This window comes from Triticum dicoccoides, chromosome 2B (assembly GCF_002162155.2).
Source record: "Triticum dicoccoides isolate Atlit2015 ecotype Zavitan chromosome 2B, WEW_v2.0, whole genome shotgun sequence".
Taxonomy (NCBI): Eukaryota; Viridiplantae; Streptophyta; class Magnoliopsida; order Poales; family Poaceae; genus Triticum; species Triticum dicoccoides.
In genome coordinates, this window is record NC_041383.1 from 68,969,147 (window position 1) to 68,980,114 (window position 10,968).

At 42.1% G+C, this 10,968-nt stretch overlaps 1 pseudogene; it reads right to left on the reverse strand.

The window, feature by feature from the left end:
• Positions 1-3,215: 3,215 nt before the first annotated feature.
• LOC119266145 lies at positions 3,216-3,358 on the reverse strand (annotated as a pseudogene).
• Positions 3,359-10,968: the final 7,610 nt, after the last annotated feature.

Genomic DNA, 10,968 nt, shown 5'->3' on the forward strand with positions numbered 1-10,968 from the left:
AGGGTGTGGGCCCCCTGGTCTTGATTCTTTCTCCAGTATTTTTATATTTTCCAAAAAGTGCCTCTGAGGATTTTCAGGACATTCCGAGAACTTTTGGTTTCTACACATGAAACAACATCATGGCAATTCTGCTGAAAACAGCGTCAGTCCGGGTTAGTTTCATTCAAATCATGCAAGTTAGAGTCCAAAACAAGGGCAAAAGTGTTTGGAAAAGTAGATACGTTGGAGACGTATCACTTACCATCATCTAGAATAAGTATCTCCGAGGACAACCTCTTGCTTTCTGCCAGCGCTCTGGGGGATCCTAGTTCTGGCAGGCTGTGATTCAGCTCCTCCCCGTGCTCCGAATTGGCACTTCAATCTCGGTGGGTTCCGGGTCCTCGACCCTGTTTTGGTTCGACCGCTAGCTTGGGGATTCCCCTCTGGCCGCCCGCTTCCCGGGCTTATTTGCCATTGCGGCAGACCCCTGGATTTCCGTCGAGACGGCCCTTATTGACTTAGGGCGCCTCGCCTTTCGGCGCCCCTTTGGCCCCCAGGAGGTTGACGCATGGGACACCCTTCTACAGGACATCGCTCTCTTGCCGATGGATGTAGAGGGCGCCGCCGACTCCATGGTGTGGCGCCTGGAGCCCTCGGGAAGCTTCTCCACGAAGTCTTTGTACGCTGCCATCGCCCCTTCGCTGGCCCCTGAGCCATTTAGCCTGATCTGGGACATTCGTCTCCCCCTCAAGATCCGGATATTCCTCTGGCAGTGGATTCGGGGACGTCTCCCCTCTGGGGTTGAAGTCCACAAGCGCAATGGTCCTAGGGACGGGATGTGTCCCCTGTGCGCCACAGTTGAGGATTCGAACCACATTTTCTTCAACTGCCCCACTGCCCAGTTCCTGCGGTCGTGCTTTCGTGAAACGGTCGGCGGACAATGGTGCAATACCAACTTCCCCGACCTACTCGCGGAGATCCATGCCTCCTCCCCGTGTTATCGCCATATTAGATGGCTGTGCATTGGGATCCTAGCATGGACGCTTTGGAATATTCGCAACAAGCTCGTTATTCAGAAAGTGCCCCTGCGACGTACGACTGACACGGTCTTCAAAATGTGTGGCTATTTGCAGCTTTGGCGGCCGCTTAGCCGCCCCCAAGACCGGAGCGTCATCAACACCCTCCTCACCGACCTTCGATCGATGGCCTTCCGCATGGCGCCCCCGCTTCCGCCACCGCCGCCAGAGCCTGATTAGGCTGGACTCGTCCATGGCGGTCTTTGTGTGTGTCCTTTTGTTCCTTGGGCTTGTTGAGCTGTGCCCTCAGCATTAACCCTACGGGTACCTTGCTGTGTGCGTGTGTGACTTTGTGTGTGTGTGTGTGTGTGTGTGTGTGTGTGTGTGTGTGTGTGTGTGTGTGTGAACTCTGTTGGATGTTTGGCTCAGGGCGGTTTTGCTTTATCTATAAAGCGGGGCGAAAGCCTCTTTCGGTAAACTCTATTTTCCTATGAACTTTGGTGATGTAATATGTGGCGAGAACTTTTAGTTTAAATTATGTCGTATGTGTTTGAGTTTGTTTACGTGATCTGTTCTTTTTGGTCGTCCGCAGTACCGCAAACAAAATTTACAAGACGATGCCAATTTACATAACAAATCCTATGGTGGGTCTCAAATTGGAGGAATTCGTGCATACTCGGCATTTCACGAGTTATGAAAATGCAAGAAAGAATACTAAATCTCATCGTTAACTGAATTCTTAGTAGAAAGATTTAGAAAAAAAAGATTCAAAAGACAGAAATACCCAATATCTTGCTAGAACAAGATATTAGGTATTTTTGTCCTTTCTTTCTTCAAAAATTCTTATATGTCAGCACAAAAACCTTATCCATTAATAAATGGAATTTCAATAGCAGCTAAGTCTAGAGGGAAGTTGCTTCGAATTGGTCGGGTGCTCTTTTATCTTGGAAAATTATAGAGTTACCCCATGGGGAATTAACAGCGCCCACGAATGATATAAATACTACTGCTGCTTTAGCTTTACTCACGTCAGCGGCATATTTTTATGCTGGTCTTAGCAAAAAAGGATTGAGCTATTTCAAGAAATATGTTAAACCAACTCCAATCCTTTTACCAATTAACATCCTAGAAGATTTCACAAAATCATTATCGCGTAGCTTTCGACTTTTTGGGAATATATTGGCGGAGGAATTAGTCGTTGTTGTTCTTGTTTCTTTAGTCCCCTTAGCAATCCCTGTACCCTTCATGTTTCTTGGATTATTTACCAGCGGCATTCAAGCTTTTATTTTTGCAACATTATTCGCAACCTATATAGCAGAGCTACTAGCTATGGCAGTGTACTTCAGCTCGCAAATGTGTGATGTTGCTGCTTGGGGTGAATAGAGAGTTTGAGCGTATAGACCTGCTTACTGAATACTGCCTCTGTCCCAAATTAAGTGACTCAACTTTGTACTAGCTTTAGTACAGAGTTAGTACAAAGTTGAGTCATTTATTTTGGGACGGAGGGAGTATATTTCAAGACCTGCTTACTGAATATATTTCAAGACCGTGAGGGTTGAGAGGCAAGGAAAACAACTTAGATCAACTCGACCACAGATCTCTACATGTGCAGAACGTTCACGAACACCAAACAGGGAGCCGGCCATCCAACCGAAGTCAGCAAAGGACACTGTTTTTGCATTGATTTTTGAAAAAAAAAACATACCAAAAGGCCCTAAAAACAAGAGATAAAACATCTAAAAAAAGATCTACTCCTTTGCCGCCGTCGCCATCAGAGGCCTTCAGTTCTGTTTGTGTCACTCTGAAAATTAGGAGACAAAATGAAGTGCTGCTTTTGATTCAGGTAAAAGTGTACATGGGAGACGGTTGGCGGATGGACTTCAAGCAGACACACTTTGACCAACATTCTCCTCCAGATTTGAATGAAAGCTAATTTGGCTGAATGAAATCAGGAACAAGAACCCAAAAGGCAGTGGCCAGTAAGCATATCTCTGAAACATCAAACTGAATGCTGACAGACAGCTTACAACTATGAACTGCAATTGTAAAGCTGTATGAGTTCAGTAACAGTAACAAGAAACTAAAGTAGCCATTGGCTGAAACAGGTCAGGATTGCCGGCGATCCGGCAGACTCCCTGATGAAGAAACAGCAGATAAACAACCAGAGTTTAAATATATAAAAAATCATAGCCAAAAAGATTTGAATTTAGGGTATTGTAGGGCTTTACCCAGTCCCGAAGGAGAGGGAGCCCTTTCAGAAATTCTCAGTGGCTCCGGAGATAGTTTGGAAATAGTTTTCAGCCAGCAATTGACGCGCCTCGGTATTACCTCACTAGCTGCGTCATTGCCCCAAGCGCAAAGATGCCTCTCACCGTACGCGCCCCGACCCCTCTTATAGCCGCGCTCTGCACCCAGCCACTCCTGCCTAGCCTAGGTGGGACTAAAACGTTCTCAGTCGTTCCCAGTCCCCGGTTTCTCTCGCGTCGGTTCAGCATCTTTTCTTTCCCACGCTGCCGGCCGGCCGGCCGCTGAAGGCCCATCTATCTGGCCCAGGGTATACAGCAGATTCTCTATCCGAGCCGTTCACACACACAAAAAAAAAAGGTTCTCTATCTGAGCCCAAAACTGACACGATTCTCTATCTATCTGAAGAATTGTCTCACAAAAAAAATTTCTATCTGAAGAAGGCGCGATTCAAAATTTGGAACATTTTTCTTTTCTTCTGCAATGCAAAGCTTGAAAGGTTTGAAGGTACACGATGCTTTGGGTGGTGGCTTCAGTTTTCGAAATTTTTATTTGAATCTCCACTTACATCAGAGCAAAACGAACAGAGCATTTCTGTGACCGGGTAGTACGTACTAAAGTTCTTCACGCAAACACATCACCGAAGCTGACCTCTGATGTGGTCGAGGAGAGAACTTTACCGGGGCTGCAGGGGTTGCAGCTCAGTTTACTGAACCACTGTACCTTTCTTGAAAAACAAATGATACTCCCTCCATTCCACAATGTAGTGCTTCCTCTATCCACGTGCTTCAACTTTGATCGTAAATTTAACTATCAAGACCGATTACGGCGGGAGCAAAAATTATATCAGTGAATTCGTATTTGAAAGAAATTTTTAATTATATAATTTTTTCTCCCGCCGCAGTTGGTCTCGTTGGTTAAATTTACGGTCAAAGTTGGACCTCGGAAAGCGCGGACGCACTATATTTTGGAATGGAGGGAGTAAATTATACTACCGTACTGCAGTGCTTAGTGCGTACATTGGCTAATCATCTGCTCATGTGAGCCCTAGCTTAAGCTTAACCTAACAGGCTAATCTATCAACATTAATTTGTTGGAATTGATCTCAGGTTGTAATAGACCGAGATAAAAAGAAGGGGAGTCCAATCCCACGTTGGTGCTTTGATCGGGGGCACCCAAACCCAATGTTTTGGTTTCGGTCCCCGGTCCATCAGTTCTCATATAAAAGGAAGAGGTCACGTACCTGTTCAGATAAGAAAAGAAAACACAAACGGGTTAAACTCCTGAGTGCTAACAACCGATCCTAAAAAGAGGGAGCTGATGGGCTGGAAGGCCGACTACCACCGCCGGCCACCGCAAGGTTAGTGCCGGTGGCCATCTCCTACAGCGGCGCTCCTGATGCACGTCCACACCATCTACGTGCTGCTTTTCTCCGGGCCATATCTTCATTGCCGGAGACCCCAAGGTGCAGCCATGGGCTACACAAGGGGCTGCATCGAGCAGCCATGGGATTTCGCCAATCAATGTAAGTTTGTACGTTTCCGCATAATACTGATGTTCTAGTCCGAGATTAAGTCCTAAAGTTGATTAGCCCAAAGCCAATTAACCTAACAATGGTATCATGAGCTGGTTAATCTCGGTTAGAACTCTAATCATGTTTTTAGTGATGTTTCTTTTCTGTTAACGATCATGTTTAAGTCCTGATTTTCTCCGTTCCAGATAATCACCAACTTAAGGTTTAATTAAACTTTATTAGGTTAGTGAGCCTTGTTTATGGCTAATTATTTTCAGTCAAGGTATTACTGATGCGGGTTAGTGCTAATTACCCGTTTAAGCAATCAGAAGGAGGGGAATTGCAAATTCTAGAAAATCCCCAATTTTTTGAAACCCTAGAACTTGAAATTCCCCAAATCAGCGCCCAAAAATGTTGTAATCGACAAAAGGAAGAGTATTTGAGGCACACCTCATGACGTCGCCCCTATGCTCCTTCGGGATCCCTGAGCCGGCGACGCCGCCGTCTCTCGGGATGACGTGCGGAAAGACTCAGCCGCCGCTGAGGTGCTAATGGACGCGCGCGTGCAGTGGGTTCCGCACCCCGTACGTCGCTGTCGCCGCCAAAAGTTTGCGCCGGCAGCCGCCGGCGAGATGCCTCACGCGTAGCTAGGACTACCGTCCTCCCGGTCTCGCCATGAGCTCAACACGGCGAGCGCCGTTCAGCGGAGGAGCGCGCGGCCTTGAGCGAGGCACGCTGCTCCGACGAACGGGACTGCCGCACCGCCATGGCCGGCGTGCCTCGGGTCGCCGCCGCGGTTGTCGCCTCTGCTGCACGAGCCGTGAAAATCGGGGGAGAGGAAAGGAAATGCTTCTAGGGTTTGACCAGGTGTTGTTTTGTTCCGCCCCGGGAGGATCGGGGCCGTCGGCTTGATCCAACGGCTGAGGCCGACGCGCAGCTCCGAATGGGCCTTCGGGCACTTAAAAGGCCGCTTCTGCAGCTGGGTTGCGGCCCAGCATGTCTTATCCTGGCAGGAAACGTTCTTGTCTTTGAGCTGGGCCGAATGAATCAAGGATAGCCGTGGGCTGTATTGGGCCAACAAATTTATGTTCTGTGCGTATTTTTTTTATTCAGTGCAATTCTATAATTAAGATTATTCTAAGAAAGTCTTTTGCACTGTTATAGATAGAAAATTGTCAGAAAAATTAAGTTCTAAATTGTGTTTTAGTTTTCTTAGTATAATGGAACCAACGAGAAGTTTTGCTTAGAAAATTAAAGCACAATTAATGTGTATGTAATTTTCATGGCAAGCCTTTAATGATGATGAAGATTTATTAATAAAAATCCATGGATGATTATGGGTCAAATTATGTTCTTTAGGCATTTTGTGCAGTTTTAGTGCATTCATTAAGTTTCAAATTATGTTTTTGCACTGATGAGTTTTAAAGTGCTTATAATTATGCTTAAATCTTCTGAATAAAATGGAGCCAACGGGAAATTTTATTTTGGAAAATTTAATATGACGTGAATGTTGATGTCATTTAAAGGCACCTTTTATGGTCATCACTTTTCAAGTATTATTTCAGTAAAGAAATCTTAATGTTAAAATACTGAGCATTTTTTTTAGTCACTCATTTAAGTTTCTAAACATTAATATTTTATTTGGAAACTTTATTTGAGTGTGATGTTTGTGGTGATGCCATCCTAATGACATTTCTTAATGATGTGATGGGCTGAGGCCACCTCAAGGAGAATGTGATGGTCGCATGGTTCAGTTTTCCGCATCATAATAATATTGCGTCAATACGCCTATTGGGCAAAACTAAAGTTTTTATTTGGTGCATTTCATGTCATTTTATTATGATATGCATTATTGAAATATGCATAAAGACTCAAAAATAATGTTCATGGGGTTATGATCAATCCCCTAAAGAAAGGAATTTTGTTTAGGGGATTCGTTTTCAAAGTACCTGTTGCTGCCAAATATTGTTATTTTGTGAATCCTTATGAAAATTTGTGTCCATATTACCTGGAAAATGTTATGATATCCTGACGATAATATTAATGTCTTTTTGGACTGACTGTAACTTTGAAGTCTACTCTCTCGAAATAACATTTATATTTATATGTTAATTCCAATGTCACCTTCATTGTATGTTGTTTAGAATTTTAATGATAGTTTTGACACTTATTTTTTTAATGTTATTTTCAATGTTCATTAAGTGTCAAAATTTTAAGTTCAAGATGACTACAACAGGTTATGAATCCTTGTGTCCTATGACATAATGGATTACACTTTAATGTTGCTTTATGTTAATGATGGTTAGTAATTTAGCTAATATTCTTGCTGGTCTTTATGTGATTTTATGTTTCTCTAATCAAAATGGAACCAACGAGAAGTTTTGATTAGAGATTTAGTGAGCCAAATTCATAATGGCGATTGATGATATTCTGACCAACATTGATTATTTTTATGTGTCATTTATGAATGAATAAGTTTTTTTTTCTGTTATTTGCCCAATGATAATGCAGATTAGAATAAATTAATCATTTTTTTATTCATCTCATTGCATGGTTAATTCATGCTTGATGTTTTGTTGTGATGTTCATAACGATGTCTTCTGTTTTCATAGTAATGAACATTAATAATGATGCCAACTTCCATTTTGGCATAGACAACCCTTATGTAAATAACTTTTCTGTATGGAGAGTGGAGATCATTCTCTCATGTAAGGAATCTCGCAATGTTTCTCTGCCACTAAGGTTTACAGATTTAATCATGATGTTAAGGCGGACATTGGGAGAGGTCTCAAAATGCATGTGCTATCATGCACATTACTAATGCAATGGGGTTTAAAGTGAAAACTATTGGATTTATTCCACTAGGATTTGGAGATACTTAATTCTTCATCTAATTGATGATGTTTGTTCTTGCTCCCAGTTACTGGAGAAACTTATTTCTAGTTTCTCGAACATATGACATGATTTTCTGTGTTATCAAGTCAACTCCAATTATGTAACGTTAGTTTCGCCCTAGGGTGAGACAAGTTATGTTTTTCATCTGAATGGATCATTTGTAAAGATTATGTGTTATGTTACAATTAAAGATGTAAGAGAAGTGTAAATAATGAGACCTCATCGAAATTGTGGTTTTAGACCACATTTCGAGGGGGAGAATGGAAGTCTCGTTTAATATGAGATATCACGTTCACTTCTCTTACTTAGATCAAAATATGTATGTTAATTCTCCAATTAAAGATAGAACCAACGAGAAGTCTTGGTTGGAGAATGTATGAAAATCATATACTAATGTCAATTATCTAATTAAGATGCAACAAGTCTTATTTAGAAGAATGGATAAAAATTACTCATTTTATTACGTTAATGTGTACTTAATCCCTTATGAGCATTATGAAGCACACATGAATGCTAAAGTGAAGCTTGCTAGTCTAATGACCATCATGATGTAACATGTTGATTATATATATGACCAACGTCATTAATAATCATATGTCGCACTTCACTCAAATGGCAAGCTTGTCAGTATCACGTGGCTCGTGGTTATATTTTTGACTATCGTCATTTATAATCATTTGTCACAATTCATTAGGTTCTTTTCCATCTTCAGCCCAACGGTGTTGTGGTTTAGAACTTAAATGATTATTATCAAGATATTGGATATGTTTTCCATTTTTTCAAATAAAGTGATCATCAGGGAACTGGAGCGTATGAACATGAATCTTAAGGATAACTCCAGTAGATCTTTGTTCATACGCATTAGGAAGTTGAGAAGAAATGCATATTGCAATACTCAATGTTGAGACTTAACAATTTCCGTGTGATTCATAATGTGTGTGAATGATCATCTTAGAGGCTTGTGTGATAATGAGCTCTAATGATGTATGGAACTCAATAGAGTTTCCTCGGTGAGTTGTTTTGACGCTTGTGTTATTATTATAACATCCTCTTGTGTTGACTAAGTTAAGAATGTATGTATGACTTAACCGTAAGGTTTCGTCAAATAGGTGAAGTTAACACAAGGTATGTTGCCCCAAGAAATTCAATTATGAAATAAGAAAGCGTCGGGACACTCATACCATAAAACCAGGGGGAGTAAGTATACTACCTTGAGAAGATGGAATATTTTTGGCGGGCCAAGAATTTTCTGCCTTCCATTTATGACATAAAGAATCTTGGTCATTCCCTATACTTTGTTTGTGTCGAGTTTCGCCAAGATTCCAAAAGTGGTATAAGTTTTATCATGAAGACATACATTGATAGAGTACGAAAGAAAATATTATGTGGTAGTACTCTTATCGCACCTGCTACTAAAGTCAAGGGCAATAAAGATGGACATTTTAGTGTCCAAGGAACCATTATGAACTGATCAGATAATGTCGGTTCCTTATGCTTCAGTTGTCGGAAGCATATGTGTATTCAAGTATGAACATGCCCTTGTTTTGTGATCGGAATAATTGGCAAATATACAAGTAAGTCCAGAAATGAACCACTGGAAAAGCCGAGAAATGTCTTGCAGATATGCAAGAGAATAAAGTTTACATGCTCACTAATAAGAAGTCTAATAACTTCGATATCCTGGGATATTCAGACATTGTTTCTGCGAGATGTGTGGATCTTAAAGTTTCCACGCTATGTTACATCCTCACTCTCGCACATGGAGCTATATCGTGGAAAAGCTCTATAATAACATTGATGGCATTAGAAATAATGCACTTACTTATGTGGCATGCCAAGAGGCTATTGGGCAGGTTGTATGTCAAGAAGTTTTATTCCCGAGTTAAGAGTGATAGACAACATCTCTAAGACACTTACTGCGATTATGAGCACGCAGTTCTCTATGTGAGTAACAACAAGTCAATTGTTATTGCCAAAACCATTGACATAATGTCTCTGTTGTGAAAGATAGAGTCCAGGATCAAACCTATGGTGTTTGATTTATAAAGTTTTGCGATACCGCTTACTAAAGGCTTACCACCCATTTTATGATGATATCTTGCCGACATGGGTTCATAAAGCCTTTTGATCCTGGAAATTAGGACCATCATATAAACCAACTCCCATAAAGTATTATGTTTCCATCTCGAGATAGAATGATGTACTATAGGTACTGAGGTTCAGTGATATCTCATTATCTCATTGGTCATTGTAACACATTACTTTGGTATGTTATTTCTATTAAGAGTGGGCTTATGATGTTTGTTAACCTTACGATCAAGGGGGAGAATGTTGGAATTGATCTCAGGTTGTAATAGACCGAGATAAAAAGAAGGGGAGTCCAATCCCACGTTGGTGCTTTGATCGGGGGCACCCAAACCCAATGTTTTGGTTTCGGTCCCCGGTCCATCAGTTCCCATATAAAAGGAAGAGGTCACGTACCTGTTCAGATAAGAAAAGAAAACACAAACGGGTTAAACTCCCGAGTGCTAACAACCGATCCTAAAAAGAGGGAGCTGATGGGCTGGAAGGCCGACTACCACCGCCGGCCACCGCAAGGTTAGTGCCGGTGGCCATCTCCTACAGCGGCGCTCCTGATGCACGTCCACACCATCTACGTGCTGCTTTTCTCCCGGCCATATCTTCATCGCCGGAGACCCCAAGGTGCAGTCATGGGCTACACAAGGGGCTGCATCGAGCAGCCATGGGATTTCGCCAATCAATGTAAGTTTGTACGTTTCCGCATAATACTGATGTTCTAGTCCGAGATTAAGTCCTAAAGTTGATTAGCCCAAAGCCAATTAACCTAACATAATTAACATACTAATAAAAGAGAGCAACCACGGCTTCTCCTGCACTTGAGAAAGGAAGTGGGCTGGCTAGTCAAGGAGGGAGGGAGCTGTTCGTTTGTGCTACAAAAGACATGGTGAGATAGATGCAGGGGGGAACATGCCCTCGTGTTCATTCGTGCTAAAACCGAGGCTGATTTACCATGCTTACCAACTAAACTTGCCATCCCGAGGACACAAATTACCATGAAAAACGTTCGATATGCCATGGTAAAAAAAATCTGCCACCATATTTATAGTGGAGTCCAAGTTTTTTTTGTTTTGTTTTGTTTGCAGAATCCGCTAGCGTTTGTCTGCAGCAATTTGACACGTACTACGTCGTTGGTAACACAGGCCACCTCTGTAACTGGGTAGCGAACTCCTCACACAGACAAACAGTGTTCGAGAGCTGCTTTCCATTTACCAAGAAAGATCATTGTCACACAAAACTGTC